General features: G+C 40.8%; 1 protein-coding gene across 2 annotated transcripts in view; it reads right to left on the reverse strand.

Moving 5' to 3' along the window:
- Prickle1 (prickle planar cell polarity protein 1) overlaps positions 1–27,239 on the reverse strand; it is a 109,984-nt gene that overhangs the window by 13,221 nt on the left and 69,524 nt on the right. Inside the window, exon 1 of one of the 2 annotated variants that reach the window (XM_076854341.1) lies at positions 7,295–7,693. The exons of the other annotated variant lie outside the window; for it this stretch is intronic. The gene's annotated coding sequence lies outside the window, so the exon portion shown is untranslated. Of the gene's footprint in view, positions 1–7,294; positions 7,694–27,239 lie in introns of those variants that run through there. 2 annotated transcript variants of the gene reach the window in all.

Consider the following 27,239-nt stretch of genomic DNA (forward strand, 5'->3'; position numbering starts at 1 on the left):
CTTGTCCCTTGCCAAATCTGGCTGGAGAGGAGACACTACATTATGTACTCTGCAGTCTTACAAAGGACATAAATATTAAATAGAACCTAAAAATTAAATGTCATTATATTATAAAATAAGAGCAAACATCACAAATTATGACAAACCATGGATTTTTCCAAGCTAGCACAAAGATACAGATTGCTACAGAGATGAATTACTTTTACAGCTGTACTCCTTGATGAGCCTTTTGTGAAAAAACGTAGAGTAAATTACTATCCTAATCAAGGTAAATCAATGTGCCACCCACCATCCTCCTCCCCTCTCAATCACCTGGACATGCTGGCCATATCTCAAACCTGTAACTCATGTTCATCCGAGCCTTTTAACAAACTACCCTGAGCATGGATTCACTAACAATGTGAAGAATACAACCTTAGGAACATAAGTGACAAAATGATTTTTATCATATACGTGGCTTTTGGTTTTATTTGGTAGCACTCTGATTTATTTAATCTAATTTATTTAATCCTTTGTGCATAGCCAGGTACTATTACTGTTATAGTAGTTAATAACCTAGCAAGCAACCCAGAGTAGGTAGTATCTCACTTAACAGATAAGGAAACAGTCTCAGAGTGATCTGCCTCAGGGTAAATTGTCCAAGTTCAGAAAGTGAACAAGCAGTTGTGTTTGGACCCATTTGCTGTAATCCCTGAGATCACGACCCACTATGGCCCCACACTGCCTCTGAGGGACAGAAGCTGATCAGGCCAAGTTACTTTCTTGGTGAACTAGTCATCACAGCTACATAGCAGACACACAAGATGATCCAACTGGAAAGGAGACAGTCTATTCACTCATAGAAAGTGAAGGAAAGCTCAGTCAAAATGATAGAAATTCAACAGCCTATTCTTTCTCTCATATGTGGAAGCCAGAGAGGGGGAAAAAGAAAAAAAGAAAGAAAGAAAGGTGGGAGATCTGGGCACCATGACACACGCCTGTAATCCCAGCTACCTGGGAGGCCAACACAGGAGGATTGCAAATTCGAGGGCAGCCTCAGTAATTTAGCAAGATCCTGTCTGGAGGAAAAAAAAAGAAAAAAGGTGGAGGGAGGAAGCTGTGGGTATGGCTCAGTGGTAGAGCATCTCTGGGTTCAATTTGCAGCACCACAAAACAGACAAAAGGAAAAAAAAAAAAAAAAGACATAGTATGACCTCTACTTGGGTGGTTGTGGTAAGAGACACTACAATTACCACTAGCTTCACCTGGATTTTCTTATTTTTAAAGATTATCTGTACTCTTTTAAAAGACTGCCAATAGACCCAGAAAGTTTACTCTTAATCAACCATTGAATATTACTGACTCATAAGTGCATTGGCTCATATAGTGACAGAAGCTGGCTGGTCAGAGAATGGCTCCTGTGTTTGTAAAAAATGTTAAAATAGAAACAATAAAAATGTGGTCTCACAAATGTCACAAACACCCCCTGTTTAGGCAGTCGCATTACTATGTGGTATTTATTTTGACACCACAAAAGGAAGAGGGGAGTCCACTTCGCGTGCTTCAGTCTTCACCCAGGGTCTTCCCAGTGGTATCTAAACATGTTTGTATTTAGGCTGCTAAAAAACATCTTTTAGGTCAAGCATATGAGATCATGGTAAAATCAGATCTAACAAAAAAGTGTCTTTGATTTTATTTTCAAGTGATGTTTTTTAAGGATGATCATAAGAAATAGGAGAAGAAATCAAGTTTTACAAAATAGTCTGAGTTGTACTGGAAATGGAACCACTCAGCCCTGGTATCATGTTATAGAGTAAAACATTTGTTCATTGCGCCTTTGTTTTCTTGCTCAGAACACTCTTAGATGGACAATGATGGCCCTATCCTCTGTCCTGCATGTTGCTATTTTTGTAACTTTTAATTTTGATGTAATTTCAAACTTCAGAAAAGTAACAAGACTCAATTGTTCACACTTTGCTCTACCTGCTTGATCATCATTTCTCTCTCACTCACAGACCCCCCCCCTTAAAGAGAAGCAAAAAACTTTAATGGCTAATAACACCATCAAGGATGGCATTGAGGGCAGAGAGAACAGGTCTTTGAATTTAATTCAGGCAGGTTAGGAGTTCCTTGCAGACACCGTTTTGAAAATTAAATGTCAACATGAGGGAGGATGCTTATTATGAATATGCTTATTATTAGAATTATTATGGGGGATATTCCATCCAAGGATGCCACAGAAACTGAAGAGTTCCATTTTTTCCTTTGCCCTTTCTCTCCCCTCTTCCTTGAGAACAGTGAAACAGCTACTTCTTACCATTTAAAAGGAATCAAACACCTGCAGATGTATAACTTCTCAATCATCATATAATTGTCAAGAGAACATCTGCCCCAAGAGGCAAGAGCTATGCTCAGGGAATGGAATCTGGTGCTCCCAGTACTCAGTAAACCCCAGCTCTGAAGTATTTCATACCTTTCACAAGTTACCCAACATCTTAGGACCTGCCTCTTTAGAAAAATCACATTTATGGGCTGGGGATATAGCTCAGTTGGTAGAGTGCTTGCCTCCCATGCACAAGGCCATGGGTTCAATCCCCAGCACCACAAAACAAACAAACAAACAACAACAACAACAACAACAACAAAAACCCACAACTATAAGCCTGGCACAGTAGTTCATGTAACCCCAGCGACTTCGGAGGCTGAGACAGGAGGACTGCGAGTTCAAAGCCAGCATCAGCAAAAAGTGAGGCACTAAGTATCAGTGAGACCCTGTCTCTAAATAAAATACAAAATAGGGCTGGGGATGTGGCTCAGTGGGCGAGTGTCCCTGAGTCCAATCTCCACTACCAAACCCCCCCCCCCAAAAAAAAACCCCATAATTACCTTCCTTCCAAAGATGGTTCAACTTAAGTATGCAAAAGAATTATATGAAAATAAAGAATTAGAGTCACTATGCAGTGTACCAACTGGCATCATTACTTTCATTGACTAGACAGGTTTTTTTGAAGCCGACAGTGACGTTTGGAATAGGAACAACATGTTAGTAACAAATGAAGACTGCATGTTGACACCTGGGCTTCATCTTTTTTGAGTTCAGAAGGCTCTAGCCTCTTAAAGGGCACATAATTTGGCCAAATTATTGACCATCATTTCCAGCTGTCTTGAAGGCAGTTTCTTACCAGTTCTTACAAAACCTCAAACACCACACATGTAGTGCTTGCACAGAGTGTGTATAAAAGTCGACAGCAGAGAAAGGTCTATCCAGTAGTCTTAGGTTGAACAACTGTAAACACGTCATTTCTGTTTAGTTATGAGGGGGCACTTGTTCCTCAAATTAAGAGTATGGTCCCGTGCACCCCACACAATGATATAATAGCAGGTTCCTCATGAAATTCACTTTCTAGATTTGTTCACTAAAGTCATTCGTTCATCCTTGTATTTAAATATCACTATTGATGGTTCCTGGGGAAAGCAACTGACATATATTCCACTGGGGTGGGGGGGGGGGTCTTAAAGAAGATGTAGCCACAGTGATAAGAATATTTCCAAATTCCATTTTTTATTTCCTTGCTTTCTTTGGTGGTGGTATATGTGTAAATAATTTGTGATTTAGCATTTTGCTGATCACCTGCTTTCATTCTGAGAACAATGGAAAGAGTGCTGGCTTCAGGATTCAAGACACCAGAGTTTTAGTCCAGCCATCCAGCTGGGTGTGACCTGGGAACCTGGTCCTCACCTGGAACATGAGGGCAGTTTAGGGATGCTTCATAATGAGGAGCTGATGTTCAGAACAGCCCAATCCCTGACTCATAACTCCATGATGATTGACAGACTTTCTATAGGTTTTTCTCCCTGCTTTCATGTTTGATTTCTGTTACTCTGGTCTTTTAACTAGGCTTTCCCTTTTCCAATAACCTCTGAACCCTTTTTTAGTTTGTCATTTTTCAATATTCTGTAAAGAAACTAATCTTTGAGAAAGTGTGTCTCAAAGTACTTAGTGAGCATACTGTGGATGAGGGCATAACCATTCCTCCTATAAACACAAAAGTCACTGGTCAAGTGAGATATCACTTGGTTTGAGATGTTATTCAAACTAAAAAAGCAGCTTTATTACTTTGGCATGCTATTTTGGTTATCTGGGGATCACTGTATTTCCTACTGGTTTGTATGCTGCATCCACAATAACTAAGGTTTATTATTTTGACTAACCTTGACATAACACATAAATGAGTACTTTTTTCCTCCAGAAAGCTTAGTAAGAAGCACAATATTTGGAGGTCCAGAGGCAGTGAAGAGTGAACACAATCACTACAAATATATTCTTCCAAAGCATTAGCAATAAATGGCAATGGTATCTGAGTCAGATTTTCAGAAATTACACACATCAGACTTTGGACTTGATGGTATATGAGTGGAAGATATTTCTACCCTTGAAGAAGATTAATATGGTAAGAAAAGGATTTTGGGAGAGGCCAAAGCCTCTCTAAGGAAGCTTAAACATGTTGACTTTGGGAAGGAAAGTAAACAGAACTAATAGAAAAGGGGGAAATTGAGTCAATATAATTTTGAGTAATAGAAGACTTGAAAGATGATGTACTTATTGGTACTATGGTACTACAGTGATATCCCTGTAGGGTATAGTATATGGTGTACCTATAAATTCTACAGGGCAACTGGGAAGCTGAAGGAGGATTTGAGGGAATTTGGGAGAGTAAGTTCAATCAGATACATATTGAGGTTATAACTGTATATCAGTTGTGGTATGGTTCCTATTATTTATTCATCACTTTCTTGGACCAAGTCACCAAATTAAATCAAAATCATGCAACTGTTATTCAGTAATTTTCAGTGCTGGTCGTGGAATATGAAGTCTAAGGTCTAACTTCCAATATTTTTCCCAGAGACATTTCTCTCTAGTGCCTATGTGAAAACTATCATGATATTATAAGGTCTTTATTTTAAAAAAAAGTCTTTCTTGTGTGAACATACCCAAGTAAATCAGAAATCCTTTGGTCACTAAAAACCAGAACAGATATTGATTTGTGAAGTCAGTTGGGCTAACATTCCCTAGGTGTCCCCTGCTGCTAAGTGCCATCCTGTGAGCCACAAGCAGTTTTAAGAACTCCTTTGTTAAAACTGCTTGTTAACAAGGCCTTCCTGCATAGAAGATGTAGATCAGAGGTTCTCCATTCAAAAACTACTAGTTCTTTCAGGTTAAATATGTAGATGAATCAAATTTAACTAGAGACAAATTTGGCAGTACAAACATATAACACTTCCATTATATAAAGTTCCTTGTTTGTGATGTCCTTAACTTAAAATTAAATAAATCCAGAACTATGGAAACTATTGCAATTAAGATCTGAATTGCATAGTAAAAAGACACTGCACTGTAATTTCCTTAAAGTTTTCACACACCCTAAGTACACTCCATGACTTATTGTGTGCTAGAGATGAAATTCATTGCCAACAGAACCCAACTCTATTTCAGTTATATTGAAAAATAAAAGCATAATGAAGTTATCTATCAGAAAAGATTGCTTATGAAACATTGCTTAATTAAAAGTGCTTCATACCAGCAATAACCCTTTGGTATTTTCTGCATTTTCCAGGTAAATCTCCACCCAGCGTGCACATTTTCCGACAGCTGAATGGGCTGTCATGTACCACCCAGTTGCCAAAACACTATCCATTTTTCCAAGAGGAAATGTGGAACTCAAAGCATTCTAATTTCATGCACAATACATTCCACGACAGTAAGGCAGACTGCTTAACAAAAGGAGGAAACATGATGACAAAGCAGGGTCCTTTGCCAAGCGACGATTTTTGGGTCAGGTTATTTGGCTGTAAACTGGTACATAAAGACAAGATCCAAAATGCATCTGCTGCAGCATGAGGCCTACCACTCCAGGCACTGTCCTAACGAGCTCATTATTTTTCATAATGGGGGGGGGGCAGATATTTTCTCAAAACTGTGTTCCCGTCAGTCTCCTATTGATTTTTTTTTTTAATTTCTATTTCCAACGGCAGCCCAAGGAAACGGCAGCCAGACTTGACTCCAATGTACACACAGACTCGGGTTTCACCCCGTCACCTGTTGGCTCCTGAACAACACTCCTCTTTGTGAAACTCACAGCACTCATTTGAAACAAGTTTCCAGAGAAAACACTTCAATAAAGTGTTTGAGAAGTCACAAGACTCGAGTTGTAAAAACAAATTCCACACACAGCCTGGTTTATACAGACACAGATTAACGTGAAAACCGGAGCCTTTAAAACGGACCCGAGGAGAGCACGAGGGAAGGGATGTCACCCTTCTTCGCGGAAAATTCGGCGGGCCAATTCTTAAGAGCTGCGAGTGCGGGCTGTCGGGGACTCCCTGGGGTCAACCCACCCATGCAGCAAGAAAAGGGACACACCTAAAAGAAGGCGTCCCAGTCCCCTGCGCCTCAAGACCTGGCACGGCGCGCGGCAGCGGCGGCTCAGGCCGCGAGGGGGCGCCCAGGGCCGTGAGTCGGACCGGGTTCCCTGCCCTCGACCGAGTTGCGGATCGTGGGTAGCCCGAGGTCGAAGTAGAGCCCCGGCGGCAGGGAGCGAACCCCTTGAAGTCGCCGACGCGAAGCCCCCAGAACAGCCCCAAGGTTCCCGAGGATAGAATAGTTGCTCCGAACACCCGATTCCCACCTCCAGCAGAAAGTACCTCTCAGCGCAGCATCGCCACCTCTGCGGAAGAGCACTAGTTCCCGCAGCCTGCCACGGCACCGAGTGGCTGCGGGGCCCCGCGACTACCCCCCAGCTTCCGCAGAGAAGCCCCCTCCCTGCAGGCGCGAGCCGATGCGCACCTCCCAGCCCCCCGGCGTTCAGCCCCTGCCGCCTGTTGCCATCCAGCCCCACACCTAGACAGCGGCTCCCCACCTGCAGTCTCGGGCAGCCGAGCCGAGCACGGCCTGCAGCCCTCGTCGCGGCCCACGAACCTGCCAAGCCCCGCGGCGCGCACTCGCCGCCGCTCACTGCTCTGCGGCTAGCTGCCCGGCGCGGTTAGCTCCCGGAGGAAAAAAGGTCTGGATGTCCCCCACGTCACCCTGGCCCACCCATTTCCGGAAGAGACCCTAGCAGAGCAGAGACTGAGAAGCAAGGTAGCCAACGTAAGGTCCCCACTAAGTCGTTGCCGGCCGCACCCCTGGGGTCGTGGTGCAGAGCTGGCCCCGCCTGGCAGGCGAGGGGTCGCTCCCGCCCCGCCGTGACGCACTTTCCACCCCCACTCCCGGCCTGTCCTGATCGACCACCTTTCGATGCACCGCAGTGATCCTCACCCACGACAGCTCCCTAACCAGCCGTGGGGGTCCCGGCAAAAGATCCTTCAGCTCCGTGACAACCCTCTGTCCCCACTGGCTTTGCAGTCTCTGCTCTCTTGTGTTTGAGTTGCTTCGTCCAGGCCACCGCACCCCCCACGCCCCAGCTCTGCGAATCTCCGGGATCCTCCACCACCGAGAGAAAAAACCGTCTCCACTCAGCGACAGGAACCCGCCTGGGGCCCGCGAGCTTCAGAAGTAACCAGAGCCCGCAGTGAAAAAAAAAAAGTAACCATTTCGCTTCCTGCAGATCCCACCCTCATCGGAGCGCCACAGTCTGGCCGCCTGGCTCGCGATCCTAGCCCGGCTGGGCTCTGGGCTCCCGACCGCAGGAGGCGCCTGCCCTGCCAGATCTCCACGCTGCCCGCTTTCCAGGAACTGTCACTGCTGACCATGCCCCTGGCAGGTGTCCACGAGGTCCCGCGCGCTATTCCTCGAAAAGTTACCCACCCACTTGGCCAGCTTCACGGCTTGAGCACCTACCTCCATCCGCCTGCTCCATCCCCCAGAGCCTTAGTGATGGGAGCCTCTGCGATTCAGATACCCCAGGAAGCTTATGTAAACTTCCCCCTCCCGCAGGTGCACACAAGGCCACTATGGCGAGAGAATATGCAAGGCTACCACTCTGCCCATAACAATATCAGCTCCACGCTACCCATAACAATGTCAGCAAATGGCACGTTTAACCAAGTTCTCACTGGGAAGGGCTCATTAACATATGAATTCTCTCCTTAAGACTTCCTTGAATTTAGGAGTGATTCCTGTTGCTTAGAGAAGGAGATTCATTTTTATCAGTAAATAACAGCAAAAGAGGTCAAGCAATGTACTTAAGTGCTAGCAAGAGTTACAAACAAGTTGGGTGAATATCCTTAAAATATAAGAAAATGCCCCATACTTAAGGCTAATCTTGCTTCTAAGCTATTTATAGGTACACTAAATGGAACTTCAGTTGTCTACAGAAAGGATTTAAAAAAAAGCAAAATCAGGACTGCCAAGCAAGCCCGGAAAGAAATTATAGATTAATAACAGCAGCAGAGGTCTGAGTCTCTTCCAAACTACAAATTTTAGTTTTAACAATTGCCACCTTATCTCCAGGTGATAACATGCCAAGAGAAGGAAGAGGTAAAGCACATTATTTAAGAGCGACACCAGTTTCTAGCAGGCTAGTAAATAAAAAGCAACTTCAAAATAGTCACCGTTCCTTTGTGGTCTTGTTTGTTTTTGGTTTGGTTTCTTGAAATAGGGTCTCACTAAATTGCTTAGACTAGCCTCAAACTTTCCATCCTCCTGCCTAGGTCTCCAAGATAGGTGGGATTACAGGCGTGCAAAGTTGAGCACAAACTTTTTCTTTTTTCTTTTCTTTCTTTCTTTTTTTTTTTTTTTTTTTTTTGTTTAAATTCTGTATCATCAGAATTCCTTGGGAGTAATTTGCAACATATATATTTCTATAGTATACAATGAACAATAGCCTATTCTAACATGATTTAAAAATATACAGGTTGGGGCTGGGGCTGGGACTCAGCAGTAGCGCACTTGTCTGGCATGTGTGAGGCACTGGGTTCAATTCTCAGCACCATGTATAAATAAATAAAGGTCTATCAACAACTAAAAAAAATTTTTTTTAAATACACAAATTGCCATAAATAAATCAGCCAAGTAAACAATTCTGTTATCTAATTCTGTTATCTCTGCTGAAAAACAAAGCAGCTGAGCAGAAGTGGATCTGTGTGTGTGTGTGTGTGTGTGTGTGTGTTACTTTTTTAAAGTGGCAGGGTCCAAAATTTAGGGTTTTGCTGTTAGATTAGTTTAGACACACTGACTCAGACAACACAATTTGTAATTCAAATAAATCAGCTAAATGGATTCAGTTTTCAAGAAGATTCTCCAAACATTCTAACATAGAACTCCTCTGGCCTAAGGGCACAGGGATTTGTGGGAAGACTTCAAAGGTTACTACTTTACCCTGTGGATCTGTGAAATTAACCATGAATACCTGGGTCAGATTTCCTTTTTCCTACTTTATTCTGTTTGGGCTTCCACAGGAATGACTTTAATTCACAGTATCTGTAGAATAAATGTGCAATGATTTATAGATTAAACCAGGCCCTAAATTATCATTTCATTCAGATTCAAGGAGTATCTATCTGTAGGTGAATGCATCCAGCCAGGCTGACCCTTTTTGAAATAGTTCAGAAGGAGAGCTTCCCATTAGTTGAGGCCACAAAATTAGAGGGTATGTTTCCTCCAAGACAGTTATTTTCAACAGGTATTGTCAACTTTATTGTCTATTGTGTTTTTACTGATAAAGCAGTTTGGAGACAGTTAAAAGCTTCCTACTAACTTTCAATTTGAATGAAACAGAATTTGGTCTGGTCTGAAAGGCTCTGCTATTGTCAAGAGTGAATTATACAGAATATTGGAGCAAGGCCATCCAGCCAGCATCCTTTTGTTTCAGCCAGGTGAATATTCATTGCTTAAAGAGCACACTTGAGTCGGGTAAGAAAGAAACCCCAGAAATTCTCAGGGTTTAGTTTCCTCTATTCTGACCCGCTATACTGTCATCTCCACAGAAAGTCCTTGTCCTGTCCTCTAACCCAAAATACCACCCCTCCCTTCATTTGCAATGTACATCTTCTTAGCATTTGTCATTGCCTGGAGTTACATGTCTATCTATTCATTGGTTTGTTGTATTCTTCCTTGAGAGTTGGGGATCTTTTGGGATTTTCTACTATATTCTAATCATTCCAACACACAGCAAGAGATGCAACAAACATGAGTTAAATGAATGAATGATTCTCACACATCATTCTTTCTAGGTACTCTCAGGTATACCATATCTTTACAAATATCTCTGTTTCTAATGTAAAGCCATGCTGAACTACATTGTCTTAATAGGGAAGATTATAATAGAAAACCAAAAACATGCCAGGGAGCAAAGAAATAAATAGGTAGTATTCTGTTTGTCAAATGCCTGTCAGCTGTATTTTAGGTCTGGTAGAAAAGAATAAGTATACAGCATACAGCAAATCTTGGTGCTAATGCTTGGTTCTCCAGTGATTTTCTTTTCTTCTTCTTTTTAAAAAATATTTATTTTATTTTATTTTTTATTTTTATGTGGTGCTGAGGATCAAACCCAGTGTCTCTCACATGCAAGTCAACCGCTCTACCACTGAGATCAGACCCCAGTCCTCCAGTGACTTTCACATAGTGACCTTGAGGTCTTTTCTGTCTTAGTTTCTTCCTTTGTAAAACAGACCTCCTTCTTAGTTTTAAGGCTAAAACTCTTGGTCTTGGTCTCATATATTTGAAAGGATTTATAACCAAATGTCATTAATCTAGGATGATGACATTAGAAGCCTTTAGGTTTCTTAACAGAAAAGAGAGATCAAGGGCTCCAATATTCATTATGACATCTCACTGAATTCAATTTGAGAGGTAGTTGACAATAACATTAAGTATGGCTTCAGTTTTGATCTGCATTGGGGACATTATTTAGGATAGCAGTTAGTTTGTGTTGACAAGATACAGATAGGTAACTAAAAGAAACATAAAATGATGCAATTGTAGAATTAAAAATAATTCTTGGGAATCCTTCGGGAACTGAGATTTGGAGGGATCATTTTAATAATTCTTCATGTTTGTCCCCCAAATTAGTTATCACTGCAAGTTTGTGCAACATGTCTTACTTTCTGGTCAATTTTAAACATTTCTATTGTAGCTCAGATGGGACAGTATACCCTGGTGGGTCACTGAACATTTGTAAATTTTAGTTACCATTAGTTGAGTCCTTAGCCTCTCCAGGGAAAGGCCCCAAGGCAGATAGCAAGCTCTTCCTAGAGCCAACAGGCATTATGGAGCTTTATAATAGGTTGCAGTTTTCCTAGGTCTCCAATTACTTTCTTTCCCCTTTGATTATATTTAAAGCAATGTGATTAGAGAGCACTGGTTCTTTAACATTTTCTACACCCAATCCCTTTAGAGTTACTCCTCCAGTCCTCTCCCCTCCCCCACCTCCTTTATGAATGAGGTAAATATTCCCTTCAAAGTACCCTGATGCTTGGGGTTTGGAGTTAGGAGACTAAATGCCTATTCTCTGTCAATTACTAGGTCTGACATTGGGGTAAATCACTTCTCTAAGGTGTTAGTTTTTTGTTGTTGCTGCTTTTCCACCTCTTAAAATACTGGAGTTTCAGTTAGACAGTGTTCAGAATTTTTGAGGAGGGAACACAATCCATTTTCAACTCAAATAGGACAGATGAAAGGGACCCTGCTCCGGTTGAAGTCCTGGATTAGTTTCCTTCCAGAGCTCCTCCATCACAGCCTCGGCCATTCTTCCAAAGCAGCCAGGCCCCTCCATTTCAAGATGCACGTTCCCAGAAGCTCTGCTAGAACTTTCTGAGTGTTTAAAAACGAGACAACCCTGATACTAGATAGGTGTTTACTACCCAAGTTAGGTGGGAGGATACAGGATCCGGACTAGCCCTGACTCTTGTTCAGGGTTGGAACTACAGTAAAAACCCACCCCTCACTCCCAACTATCCTGAAGGATGATTTCCCACATCCCAGGGAATACTGCTTTTAGAGTAGTTCTGATCTTAGTTTCCACAACCTTCTCAACTCCTATAGATTGGGGTATAATACATTCTTAAACTTCACTACTGAAAAACTGCCAAAATGTGAAGAGATTCAGAGTAAATCTTCCAAAAAAGCAGTGTTAGAGCTATACTATGGAGAGATATCCAAAATACAGTGAGTGGCTACCCCCCAAATACATTATGATTGCATTGTTATAACTAATAATTTTTAAGATAGTATATGCAAAGTCCAATTATGCAGAGAATGTGTGTGTGTGTATGTGTGTGCACACATGCGCAGGTGTGTATGTGTGTGTGTATAATATATCAAAGTATTAATATGGTTTCCAGGGGAGGGCAGGTTATGGGAAACGATCATTTTATTACCCTGTGTGTATGTGTGTGGTCTTGGCAATTGAACCCAGGGGTGCTCTATCACTGAGCCATATTCCCAGCTTTTTTTATTTGCTGAGGCTGGTCTCAAACTTGAGATTCTCCTGCCTTGGCCTCCTAAGTGGCTAGGATTAGAGGCATGTGCCACCACACCTGGCTGAAAACTATCATTTAAAAGTCATTTATAAAATAAGACAGTGAGGATCAAGGAAGAGTGAGGGTGGGGTGACATTTGAACTGCATCTTCAAAGATTACAAGTAGTTGATGGGGGGTAATTAAGAGAGTGGGGCTGGGTTAGGGAATAGGGCCTAGGCCAGGTTGAACCAATCAAAGTCAGAGGACAAAAGAGCTGAATCAAAGGAGGGAGAGGTCGGAGACTGTGCCCCAAAAATAGGCAGGCCCATGCTGTGGAAGCCATCATAAAGATACCAAGTTCTCCCAGGGGTAGTGGGGAGCCACAGAAGCTAAAGCAGAGAAAAGTTGCATGATCACAGATATTCCCTAATTAGAGGGAGGGTAAAGAGAACAACGCCAGGAGAATAGATAGGAAGAGTCTGGAAACTGCCCCAGCAGTCAAGGGCAGAGAAGACAAGACAGTGTTTCTGAGGGAGTAATTCCTGGGGAGGGGGGACGGGGAAACTGACCTGGGGCTGCCCGGTGTATATTGTGGGAATGGGGAGGTGAGAGGGACAGATGGGCCCTGACATTCCTAAATGAATCCACATTCCCACGGTCTCTCCTTGAGAGACCACCAAAACCTCAGTCCTGAGGTGAGCTTTAACTTGGAACTGCAAGTATTTTTCAGTGCCCATGGAGACAAACTTAAGGTAACCCAAAGGATTTACATTCCTGAACTCAAACTTTATCTTCCCATTGATTCTCACTTTTAAAATATAATATTTACATACTCCAGAGTTAGAGTTCAGAGTTGAAAGAAATGAGCACATGATTTTCAAGCTGAAATATAATCTCTGCAGAAGAACTACCTAACACCGAAAGCAAAGGTCAAAACGATGTTGACCACTTGAATCAAAGTGTGAAATATGATATATCAAGAACTATGTAATGTTTTGAACAACCAACAATAAAAATTAATTTAAAAAAAACGATGTTGAAAGTGGGGTTGGCAATCTAGCAGCTGGTGTTTAATACAAAACACCTAAATAACAGACATTGCTCCGTCTTGAAACTCAAAATTATAGAATGTTTGCTGCTTTACTTCATGAACTACCTGCTCAAATCTATTTTGCTCACCACCATTTAAATTCTCCACTGGCTAAAATGATTGGTTCCCAAAAGGGAAAATCTGGGCATGCCAGCTTTTAACACTGTTAACGGTGTGCTATAACTAACCAAGGTGCTTTAAGAGAGGTGTCAGCAAAGAATTATTTCAAGCAGCCCGAAAACTCTTGCCAAAATAAAAAAGGTCAGCAAAACTTTCCATAACATTTCATTATCTTATCTGAGATCCCAAAACCCTTTCCGCAACTGTAGGGATTTAAAGGAGGTGATTTTGTAGTGGAGACTGGCTTACAAGCTTTAATTAGATTGAGCAGGGGCCAGGATATGGAATTCAAATTGTTCGGCTGGTCTTGAATCACACAGAGTTGTAGACAAGTAACTGTCTCTGGATCTAAGTTACTTTGACTGTTTCCTTTCTCCCTTAGGTTTGGAGCTGTAATCTCTTCAACATTGAATTTGCATTAAATTATAGAGGGATTAAGGGCATAGGCATAGTGTCTGTTGTGTTTAGTGATATTCCTAAGTACTCATACCCTGGATGCTTTGCCTGGTACAGAGTAGATTCTTACTAAATATTTGTTGAGTGGTGAATGACTGTTTTGCTCATATTTGATCTTCCATGGATGCTGACTTGGGAATACATACTAAATATTCTTACTTATGTCTTATTCATCATTCACTGATTTTGTAATTTTCTTCAATTTGGATTGTTTTAAAGTAAGGGCTTGGGTGTAGCTCAGTGATAGAGCACCCATGGATTCAATACCCTGTCCTGGGGGGAAAAACAGTTCAGATTTCTAAATCAAACACTTCACCCACCTCCAAACCAATGTTGTCCTTCGATCTATGGTCGTCTGCTTATGGTACTACCAGTTCTGGTGTAATATCTTACTCATCTGAAATCTGCTCATCACAGAGGCCTCCTTTGCTCTCTGGATACTCTTTTTCTTGCCTATACTCATTCAGTCACTTAACCAAGTCCCTGCATTTTTAAAATTGTCTTTAATTCCAGCTTCTCAGGAAGCTGAGGCAGGAGGATCACTTGAGTTTGAAGCCACATGGCAACATGGGGAGACCTGATCTTAGAGGAAAAAAAAAAAAGAAAGAAAGAAAGCCTCTATTGACCCCCTCCTCCCCACCTGGTGAATGCTGCTAGCTGTGCTCTATTCTGGGACATTATATTAGCCTAACTCATTTATTCAAGTCCTTCCATTTCTATATTTGTTCTCCTGCACTTGATACCATGAGTCTGACCACATCATTCTCTTACTTTCCAACCCCTTCTTCCAAGTGTTTGCAGCACCTCCATATGACAAAATTAAGGTTCTTTGCAAAGAAGCCCCTACGTTCCATCTCCATCACCTGTTATAACTCACTTTCGGCTCTACAACTGGTAGCTTGCATCTATACCATGCTGTCTCATGACCCTTTGTCTATAGTCTTGTCATTTCCTTTACTTGAGGACATTCAGTCACTCACTCTTATTAGCCTAACTAATTCTTCAATGTGTAATTAATGATACGCATGGAAATGCTCCCAGGGCCCCATTAGACCAAGGGCTCCTTGGCTGTATTCCTACGGCTCCAGGCCTCTCCATCTGTCCCAATGTTACTGTGTCATTCAGGCCAACCCCTCCACCAAAATGATTGCTTTTTTGAAAAATATTTTTATTACTTGTTAATGGATATTTATTTATTTATTTATATGTGGTGCTGAGAATTGAACCCAGTGCCTCATACATGCTAGGCAGGTACTATACCACTGAGCCACAACTCCAGCCCTGATTGCTTATTTTTTCTCTCAGAAATTCTCTTTACTGGAATGATCAGATTCTTTCCCTTATATGTGGATTCCTGCAGAATAACCCAGAGGCTCAACTTTCCCACTCAGCATCTTCACCAGTAAGGATGGAATAAAGCCATGGCTTGAGTTAGTATTAACAGAATATATATATATGTGTATATCATTCATTTTTTAATATTTTTTGGTATTGGGGATTGAACCCCCAGGGGCGCTTAACTACTGAGCCACATTCCCAACCCTTTTTATTTGTTCAAGTTCAAGTTGCTGAGGCTGGCCTTGAATTTATAATCCTCCTGCCTCAGTTTCCTAAACCGCTGGGATTATAGGCATGTGCCACCATGCCTAGCTGAGATGTATTTTTGAGAAACAGAATTTCTTGTATTTCAATGTTCTTCAAAGAGCAGTCCCAAGTGCTCCCATTCTCCCTCAACCAATCCCATCCCAATTAGTTCACTATCCAATTATTTTCAGTGAAAACCATCATGTTGAGTTGCTAGATTAACACAGACCACAAGAAAATATGCTACCAGCCCCCTTGAATAGTCAGTTCATAATTTTGGGTCCATTCATCTTGTTTCTATCTAGACTAGAAGCTTATTGATAACAGTATCTGTCCCTCTCTGTAATTTCATGGTGTTGAGCACAATAAAGACCTTCTAGAGGAGACTGGTTAATAGGGTTAATTTAGGTGAGGTTCAGAAGCCAGGACCACAGGGGTGACTCTTCTCCAGTTGGCTGCATGAGTCCCACACCCTCAATGAGCATGTTAATGTGATCCCCTATGCAAAACTGTCTGCTTTCAATCCAGACCTGTAAGACACAGCCAGGCCATTAGCAGCCGGTTGTTGATCACACAGAAAGATAATTTTCAAGACACAAAAATAAAATGTAAAGCAATAGAGGATAACATCAGCCTTAGAGCCTTTTAAATAGTGAAACTGGAAGTTAGGCTGGTCAGAAACCAAATGCAATTCTGAGGACATGGGTTGAAGTGGCCGGTGTAGAAAGAAAAGGAGTATAAGAATGGGGATAGGGACTGGAATTGAATCCAGGACTCTGGTTATGCTAGGCAAGCATTCTTCCAGTGTGCCCTACAAAAAAGAATTTTGAAAGGAAAAGTTGGGTGTGCTTTCTTTAAAGATGTGCCAACAAAAGAAACTGCTTCTTGGGAATACAAGTGGGATCTGAATGAATCAGGAGCATCATTAACACCCACTAGGGGAAGGGAGTCTCCTGACACTCTCTCTAGGACCTGGCAGAGTACTTTCCTTTCAGTGAAATTTTAGTGGCTTCTGGACAGTCATGAAATCAGGATAGGATCTAGAGTCAAGTACATTTTAGAATTGTGAGTTTGACATGATGTAATGTCACTACTTTATCTTTGGTGATATATTGAGTAGGAACACCATGGTGCAGAATGAACCTCTCATTCTGATAGTGCCCGTGGCTTCTGGAGTTACTGTATACTAGGCATTGTGCTAAATCCTGCACATATCTACTAAAGAATCCTTATAACTACAGAAGGTGAATCTTATTTTTCCAATTTTACAAATGGGAAAAACAAGGTATATTGTTCAAAGTGTTCAGCTAAATAGTTGAGAAGTCTGGACTCAAGTCCAGATCTAACATCAAAGCCTATACTCTTGAGCTATATCATCATCATCATCATCATCATCATCACCACCCGGGGCCTCACACTCGATAAGCAAGCCTACATTCCTTGTCCTTTTTAAAATTTTAATTTCAAGACAGTTTCTCACTATGTTGTTCTGGCTGGCCTTAAACTTTGTGATCCTCCTGCCTCGGACTCCCGAATAGCTGGGATTGTAGGTGTGGGCCACCATACCTGATACCAAGCACATATTATTTATTTTAAAGCAGAATTTTTTGTAAACAGCTAAATAAAATGCTTTGCTTTCCTTCACTTTTTCTTTAACAGCATCACCAGAACGTGGGAAGAGTAATTCTAAAAATTTTAATACCATGTTATTCTAGCCAGAAGTGAAGCAGTGATTGTCCATCTCACTGAGAGCAGTTCCTTGATAATATATTGACTTTGCTGCCTGAAGAACCAAAAATGTCTGCAGCTCAAAGGCAAAAATATAGAGGAGACCTGTACCACCCACCCCGCCCCCACCACCACCAACCCTGAAGATCCTCAAATGACACTCTGAGCTTTTTGAAGCAGTTCATTGTACTATTTTAATCTCAACAGATACAAAATCATTTTATTGTCCAAAGACAACAAAACTGGCCTGTATTTGAGATCTTTATATAAACAGCGGCTCTGTTGCCCGTTAGTCATGACCGGTATCAGTGTGTGCTAAGCTCTTATTAGAATAAGGATATCACTCTCAGATGCATTCACAGTCGACCCTCACCTCTTTAATTCAAAGGTAGCTTATGCTGAACAAGGGGCAGGCCAGGGGAATGGTTCAATTTATAGTTTGTGTGTAACCCATTCTATTGAATTCACCTCACATGATATCCTGAAGGCAAACAGCGCTGAAGTAACATAGTCATTAATAAACTTGTCAGGCAAAATTGATTACAGCTCAATTTGCGGGACCATAACAACTTTTTTTTTTTTTTTTTTTAAACTAAAGTCTTCAGATCAGTTGAAACAAATGAAAACAAAACAAAAAGATGGCAGAATTAATAATCTGTCTAATAGCCCTTCTGGACAATTCTACTAATATGTTCCCCAACAAAATTTATTATAGATGAGCTCAAATAATGGGAATTGTTCCTTCTTCCTGGGACCCAACTTTTTAAAAAATTTTAGTTATATATGTACACAATACCTTTATTTTATTTATTTTTACAAGATGCTGAGGATCTAACCCAGTGCCTCACACATGCTAGGCAAGCATTCCACCACTGAGCCACAACCCCAGCCCCTGGGACCCAACATTTTTATGCAACACAAACTACTTTAGTTTCAGTTTAAAGTTGTTGATTACCTTGTTGCTTACATAATAGACCAGATTGTGTTTTCATCATCAACCATCTCTGATGTTTTATTTCTTATTCAGTGGGGGTCCAACAAGACCCTAGGAGTTTCTGAAATGCTGCTGTTTTTTTTTTTGTTGTTGTTGTTTGTGGTACTAGGGATGAAATTCAGGGCCTGGTGCATGCTGGGAAAGTGCACGACCACTGAGCTACACCACCAGTCCTCTACTTTTTGGAAAAGTATGTTTAGGAGGTAGAATAAAGTTAGTGAAAACTGAAAATATTAAGGAAACAGTTTTATAACATATCACATCTTCAGAATCTGAAGTCAAATGTCTTTTGAAAGAATTGAATGATATGATTAAACAACCTCTTTGAATGGAGCCACCACTGAAAAAACAGGAGGCCAAATTCCTAAATAAGCAGAACCTAGAAGCATCTTCTTGCTTTTCCAAAAAAACTTTAAAATGATTTTCCTTGACATGATTGACATGATTCCTAAAAGCACCCATCATGAGGTAGGGTATACATATATAAAAAAGCACACACACGTGATTAGGCAAATTAAAATCTACTGCAGAAAACTTCATTCTGTTATCATGCTTAATTGATTTCTTAGGGAGAATAGGATCACATATACAAACATTTGGAATCCTTGAAAGCCTTTAATAGGAACACCAAGGTATTATGATGTTGGTGCTATATAATAACAAATTTAATATATAATGAAATCAGAAGGGGAAAAATTCAAGATCATCACTAGTGCATTATCTGGATTGTGCATCATGAGGAAAATATTTGCTATTAGCATCAACATGGCTGGCAGCAATTAGGAGAAAGTGGATTGGGGCCCCTGCCATGCGTAGAAGCTTGCCAACAGGTGTGGAAGCTCTGACCCTCATTGGGTAAATTCCTGGAGGCAGTTTTTGTTTGAGTAGGGGAGGAACTGACAATTCATATACAGAAGGCCTGGGAATGATATCTACACTGAGTTTTCTCTTTCTTTCATTTCTTTTTTTTTTTTTTAAGATGGTTTTACATTTTAGATAGTTCTTAAAGGTAAAATATAGGGTATACTTAACTAGAGTACTTGTTAGATATGACTTCTAAAAAAAATCATTCACTTCTCTGCTCCTTTCTACTTCCAACTTCGAAGGACCAATGTTTTACACTGGAATGTATTTTCAGGGCAGATGGAGGAAAAAGAACAGTCTCAGATGTCTCTTTTCTCTATTTCTTTCCTTCCCTGTAAGGTTTTCCTTTATGAAGCTTTCAGTTTTAGGTTTCCATAACCTCCTAATGCAAAACAGGCTAAGAAGAGTAACGAATGTAATAAACCACATGTTGCTTTTCTTTTCTTTCCTTTTTTTTTTTTTTTTGAGGAGGAGAAATCCACCCAGCTTATAAGAAGTATATGCAAACTTAGCAGTTAAACTGAAATTAAAGATGTTTTAAAGGTTTCTTAACCCCAATCTTGGCCATCTTGTAATATTTTAAAATATAAATGGAAACATATGATCATGATAAACTCTGATTCTATTTAAAAGTAAACAGAAGATGTTAAATCCTGGATAATAGTTTTCTAAATTAATTTTGACTTATAGGGCAATCTTAATATTTTAACCTATGCCAAAGATAAAGGACACAATAAAAGAAAAAATTAACTTAAAGCGTTTTTTTTGTGAAATCCACACTAGTGCATTCTGAGCCTTGGATTAACAATCTATATCTGGACTCCAGCAGAGTTGCATAAATTATTCAAAAATTTTATGGCTCAATTCAGCTGTCAAAGAGAAGAGCCTTTTGACAACACTTCACACCTGTTACTTATCTAGTAAAGTCCTGGGCTTGGCTACTCCCACCTGGGATGAGCATGTCCTGACTTCGCTCACACTCATTTTACACAAGGTGAAAGATTCTTTGGAGTGCCAGGTACTAAAGAAATTAAGACACACTAAAATCCTTGGAATTTCCCCCAAAATAAGACTATCACAATACAGACCTTAACTAGTTACCATACAGAATCATCACCAGAGATGGTCTATTAGAGTTACACACACAAATCCCAAACAAATAAGTCGAAGCCATTGACTTCTATATCTGTCCTAAGGAAAGCACTAAACTCCTAACAGAAATTATGAAAGCTGACTTTTCTCCTGGGTTTGTAGGAAATGCGAACATACAAAATCAATCCACATGAGAATATTCCCAGCTGCTGGAGTCCTTCTCAGCTGTTGGAATCCCAGATTTACCTCCTCACCTTCTTTATACCCTAAATTGAAGTCATGTAATAAAGAGATGAATGCTAGATCAAGCTCAAGATTCCTACAGCCTCCAGAAATTCCTCCCAGTGACCTTCCATGATGATACTGCTTATAATTCAAAAGGGAGGATGGGGGGATTCTGGTTATTTACTAATGCAACAAAGGGGATTCTTGGCAAATAAGAGATTTGAGAGAACTATTTAGTTTTAATTCAAGATCTATGGCAAGAAAAAAAAAGAATCAAAAATCTACTTCTTCATAGAAGTCATGTGGATTTTAGAAGTTCTAAATGATAAATAATAAATGAGACTGGGATATCAATTCTGTTGATGGTTTAAGAAAAAAGGGCGGGGGGATGAGATGTGAAGGAAAGCGGGGTCCAAGAAAAGCCTCTATCATAAAACATGAGGACACTTGAAAAGCCGGGAGTTAAGAGCTGAAGCACGTTTCTGGAAGCAGCCAGGGTCTGCTTTGCAGGCGCCGCTTTTGGACCTGAGTCCAGGGCACAGGGCCAGCAAGGGAACTTTCTTGTTCAGGAAAATTTGGTGGGCACAGAACTGGGAAAGTGCTTAGTTGTAATTCAAGTGATTTAAAGGAGAACATTCCAACTGGGAATCAAATGGTACCTGCCTCCAAACAAGCACATTTAGTGGGCAGAACATCTGAATGAAGGGTGGCCCTGGAAGCCTCTGCGGGAGGGCAGGGTCTGCCCGTGGCAGCCACACATGATGGGCACATTAGGGAGCTACTGTTGATGTAAAAGGAGCTTTGAAACGCTGAATGTGATTTGTGTAAGTTAGCACTCTATGGGTGTAAGAAACAGCCTAAACTACTCTATGGGGGGTGGGGACAGGGTGGAAGCCATAATTTCCTGAAGAGACCACAGGGGGTCTCAGGCCACACAGAGCAGCAGCTCAGCTGAGCATCAGCAAATGAATGCAGCTCAGGAAGGGAAGGCCCTCAAAAATCTAGACAGCATTTTTTTCCTCCCTTCTTTCTAGTTAACACTTTATTTTTCTCTCCTGGCAGACAGGACTCTACTGTTCTTCAGTCTGTGAAGTTTAAAAATGGCCACCTCATAGCTGTGGAGTTAGAATTCAACATGCCTGCAAAGGGCCCACTCTTTTACATATCCTCGTGGACAGTGGACAGATGAATTTGGGTTTGTACGTGTGTGTGTGTGTGTGTGTGTGTGTGTGTGTGTGTGTGTGTCTTGTGGGCTGGAAGTCAGTAATTCAAGGAAACTGGAATTATTTTATACAGCACAGATATTTCAAAAATGTCTACTAAATGGATTAAAAAATTGACTTTGTACAGTGGGATGAGCTGTAATTTCAGCTATTTGGAAGGTTGCAGCAGGAGTACCATAAGTTCAAGGCCAGACTGGGCAACATAGTGAGACTCTGTTACTGAAAAGAAAAAAAAAAAAAAAAAAAATCTGTGAGCTGATTGGGAAAAAAGTACATCCTATTACGGCTGGGAATTTGGTTTTATTTATTTTTTTAGCAACAATACTCAAACAGCAAATGATCCTGAGTTGACCAGCAAAATAACAATCACTTGGAAAACATCTTAAAATATACAGAATCCTTGACCATATCACTAGAGATTTTGATTCAGTAAGTCTGAGTTTTAGGATTTATAAATTTCTAATTTACAGTCTCCATAGATAATTGCTATGTATTATCTATGGAGTTTAGGAACCACTGGTCTATGGCTGACTACATTTTAGTTACCAGCTCTCCTAAGTACGTAGTACATTCATGGAATAAGGAAAAAGAGCTCCTTTCAGTAGTTGGTTAGTGCACAATTCTACCTGGCCATGGCAAAGTTTTCAGTGTTGCCTGTAGAGCACTGATGTTGATGAACGAATCTCAAACTCTTTAATGAGAAATTCTCAAAGGAAGACTGTGATCTGACAGATCTGAGCCACCTTACTTAAGATGTCTTTCTCAAGAGGAAGTTAACTTCTCTTTAAATAGGTTAGCTGAAACTGTTCTTTTGGTGTGGTTTGTGGTACTGGTTTTAATTCACAAAACCTTTGAAACTATGGCTTCTCAAAAATGTAGGAGATGAGAAAATATGAAATGAGAAATTTAAAGCTAAGCCATTTCATCATCTAATATCTAAACCCATAATTTGGAGGATATGCAATGTTTAATTTTAATTATGCATAGTTTCTACAATTTCAACACATTTCTTGTGCATAAGCTTCATTTTCATGAAGCTTTTGAGGTGAGTGCTGCCCAGTAGATGTAAATTAACTGCTATCCTGCTGGGTAGGGCTGTTGAAACTTGAAGGCTGCTGTCTGGGCAGCTGCTGTCTCCCTGACTTCTGAATGCTCATTAGTATCCCAACACATGGACACATAGCAGGCAGATCACATGTCATTTGGGGGATAGGGAATATTTGCTGAAAATACTAAGTACATCAAGTCGTGTAGACAAAGCAAAAAATAATAAAACACACGACAAGAGCTGGGTAGGAGTTTGAGACCTTTTGAACTAAACATCCGCTCATTCACTGGGAAAGTATTGTCTTAGCAGAGGACAAAAAAGGTGTCCTCTGTTCCACAACTTGCTATTTGCCCCCAACATGATCACTGACAAATGACTCCATCTGTTCATAATTATGTCTCTTGGTCTTCTCTATTATGATCTTTCCCCTTTCTTCTTACAAGAGTTCTACAGCTTTTCTCGGGCTCAGTCTTCTGACTTGTTTTATTGCATGTAATATTTTTTCTTACGCTATTATTATCATATTACTGTAAGGGAGAATTCTTCTGAAGAACTAACCTCAAATCCCCATCACACCATCAGTGAAGGCTGTATTACATGGAGAGGCTGCATAGCCCAAATGATGTTGAGTGACATTTACAAAGCCAAAGCATCTGTGTTGATTTAATGCAGAGAAATAGAAGATAACTCTGGCCAGTCATGTGATAGACAAGACATCAGCTTATCACTGGCTTCAATCGCAGTATTGACAGTATTAATTTTTCCTCTTTAGCCAGAGAACAAGGTAAATACATATCCAAGGATACACAGTAGGATAAGATTACAACTCCCATTCCTATGTGATTTTTATCAGGATATTGAATACAGTGATGTCAATCTCATTTGAATTAATCCATCCATTTGTCACTTTCAGGTTTTATAAAAATTAGCTTTATAAAAAATGACAGTGAATGCATTTTAATGATGACTGAAACACTGCTCTTACATTTTTAAAAACTCATGAAAGGATAATTCTTCTTTCATAATGGTTACAGTGGAAAATGAGAAGTATGGAGATTGTGATTTTGAGAGGGAGGGAGAGAACAAGAAAGAAGAGAGGGGTGGAATGTTGGCTCTAGACTAAGTATTTTTATAAAGGATCCTCCATGCTCCTACTGCTTAAGGGCACCGTGAACTTTATTATATGGCAATAATCTTAGCACAACATACTTTCCTGTTAGAATATCCTGGACCATTACCTTGAATTCTTTTGGCTTAAAATTCAAGTGTGCCTGAACATTATGTGTAATGTAATTCCCACAAACGTACTACTATTTGTGGGGGAAGAGGCAAGTGGTAATAAATCTGTAAATCGCTACTACAGTGCTCAGTACAACCTTTATTGGTCTGGGCTCAACAATTTTATACATGGGCATATAACATGGACCAATGTAAAATTCATCAATATAACAAAGAGCATGAAGAAAAAAAAATTGTTTTTGATGAAACATGGAGGAAACATCTTGAAATTATCTGGCTTCAGTCACAAATGAGCAGAGAGGTACTAGAAACAAGTGAGAAGGAAGCGGAGGTCTGATGGGCATGGGTGTCTTTAGGGTCCTTGGAGGTTGTGGTCCTCAATTCTGTTGGGGTGGAGGATGGGCCAGGGTTTGGAATTGTAGGTCTGCTTCTGCCACTACTGGTTGGAAGAACTTAACTCCTCTGGACCTCACTTTCTCATCACAAAATGATAGATAGGTATTCAGGTTACGAAATTCTGTGATTCTCTGAATTTTTGTATAGACAACCTAGAATGGAGAAGAGTTATAATGTAGGGGCCAATTTAAGCCAAAAGACTGTTTTAAAAGCTGTTGCTACTCTAGAACAACTGCATTGATTCCCTCTGGGCAGCAGCCTGCTGGTCTGCTGGGTGCTCACAAAGAGAACCACAGTCCATAATGGGTCTGAAAAGTCTGAGCTGCCACACAGGCCCCTTTTGTCTCTTTAGAGTTCTGACAGTGTGCAACTTCAAATGGAAGTTGCAAGGCATTTACCCTAAATTCTCGATCTCATCTGTAGCTCCTTAGTCTGGAATGGAAAATTCTATTCTGGGAAACTGTCCAGAGATGCATTTAGGCTAAGATGAAGGAAAAGTTGGAAAGCACACTTTGAACATAAAATATGGAAACTCAAAAGAACTGCTGAAAAAGGAAAATGAAACTCTTCATTTAAAGCCCACTTTAGAATAAAGTTCCAAAGGACTTTCAGTATCAAAAAGAATGTTCCAGGCTGGGGATGTAGCTCACTGGTAGAGCGCTTGCCTACCATGTGTGGGGCCCTGGGTTTGATCCCCAGCACCAAGTTAAAAAAAAAAAATGTTCCAACAGTACCATTCACTTTCCTACCATATCCTGTTCACCCTCCCTCTTAGGTGTTTGGCTTGATGTGTGTGGTGCCTTGGGCAGGAAGATTTGGAGAACCAGGTAGGTGCTATCCTCAGTGCTGCACATAAATATGTACTTAGTAGCTATCACACAGCTGGAACTAGATAAAGGTTTGTTGAATGGCTAAATGATTAATGCACAATTTTTCAGAGAATATTCAAGATGTGGACCACTCAGGACTTTAAAATGTTAATAAAGACTACCATTTATTCTATTTTCCATTTCCTGTTCTACCAATGGCCTTTTCTAAGAAGTAACTCATACCATTTGGTCTAAAGGAAAATCAAGATAATTTTTTAAGCCAGAAGGTGTAACGTTTTCTTGAAAAAGGTCCTTAATTGGATTTCATTTGTATTTTATTCCTGATGCAATTAATCTTTTAATGAGTAACTATAAATGGATACTCCAAATTGGTGCTATTTTCCCGAAGACCTTTATCAAGATGGGCAATTGGAAGGTTTACATCTTTATAAGTAGGTGCTGGGGATATATATAGCTCAGTTGGTAGAGTGCTTGCCTCATATGCATAAGACAATCCCCAGCACCACACACACACACACACACACACACACACACACACACACACACAAAAGGACCCCATGTCCTGTGTCTGTTATTACAGAAAAGCTTGAAAAGCCTTTATTTACATGCCTAGGAAGGACACTACTAACCTGCTCTGTTAACAGCTCTAATAAAAAGCTGCTGTGTGGTAAAAATGCCAAGGCTTGCTTATCTGAAAAGATTCTTCCTAGTTCAAAGGGTCAGTTTCACACCAGGGTCCCAAGTCTTATCAGCTGGCTCTTCAGAGCCTGGCCATTGTAAAACAAAGGACTCCTCCAACTAGCATGACAATGGTACAGTCCCCCATACTTCAAAAGGAGTAGGAACAGCCAGGATGCCCCAGTTGGACCCTGCTGTGATGTTTACACACACTTTCCAACAGTGCAAAACAGGACAAAGTCCAGGCAGGAGAGTCAAGGGCACTGCAGCCTGTGGGGTAGACAAAGGCTGGTCTACTAATAAAGCCAGGGGGACTTCAGGTTAAATACCATTTACTCTCAACACTGTACCCTCAAAAGATAGGATCTCATTATTCTACCAGGGTGAGGAGGCTGCTGGAGGAATGAAAGCTGACTTCAGGGGTTTTAGCACATGTTCATGGGGCAAGGTTTGATGGTTGGGGCAGGGAATGGGAACACAGAAGTACATCTGCTGATGACCCAGAATAATCTACAGGTGTTCATATGAACTCTGCAGATGTGCACAAAAATAATAGAAGTCGGGCTGGGGATCTGGCTCACTTGCCTAGCAAGCATGAGGCCCTGTGTTCATCCCCAGCACCACATAAATAAGTAGTGAATAAATACTATACTGGATTTCAGGATGTATAAAGAAAGTCTACAAGTACGAGGTTAACAAAAGGCAGTATTTATTAGTATTTATTGAGTTCCCTCTGGCTTTGTGGGTGGGGCTTCTGATCTGTTGGCCCTATTAAAATTCCCTGAAAATTAAAATTAAAAGACCTGTTTTCCCAAATGTGGCTCTGCAGAAGAATGAATATGGAAGTCCAATGTCCATGAAAATGATTGAAAGGCTCACCCCTGAGGTTCTCCAGCCCTTTCTTGGAGGGAGCTGTGTATTAGAGAAACCTATAAATAGTATAATATCAAAGAAGCTCAGGCCCCTAGATTCTGGAAGCTGAGATGAACAGGGAACAGCTTGATCTCTGTAGCATCAAAGGTTTACTTACATGGTTTTCTTTATTTCTCCCAGTGAGGTACATTTTGGGATGCCAGGAATGTTTTCAAAACAAGCAAATTAGCTCCTATTATTATAGAGTATCCTCTGTCCTTTGCAAAGAACTTGATCTTGCTAAGGACCACTTAAGACTGTGTGGTCCAGGAGGCTAGGCTCTGGACTGATTCTCCTTTATACCATCACTGTACCCTCCTGGTTGTGTTGTTCAATTAGCCATGCCCTAATTCTTTTCAGGTTCCTATCTTTGCTTTAACCCCA

Source organism: Callospermophilus lateralis, chromosome 4 (assembly GCF_048772815.1).
Source record: "Callospermophilus lateralis isolate mCalLat2 chromosome 4, mCalLat2.hap1, whole genome shotgun sequence".
Lineage (NCBI taxonomy): Eukaryota > Metazoa > Chordata > Mammalia > Rodentia > Sciuridae > Callospermophilus > Callospermophilus lateralis.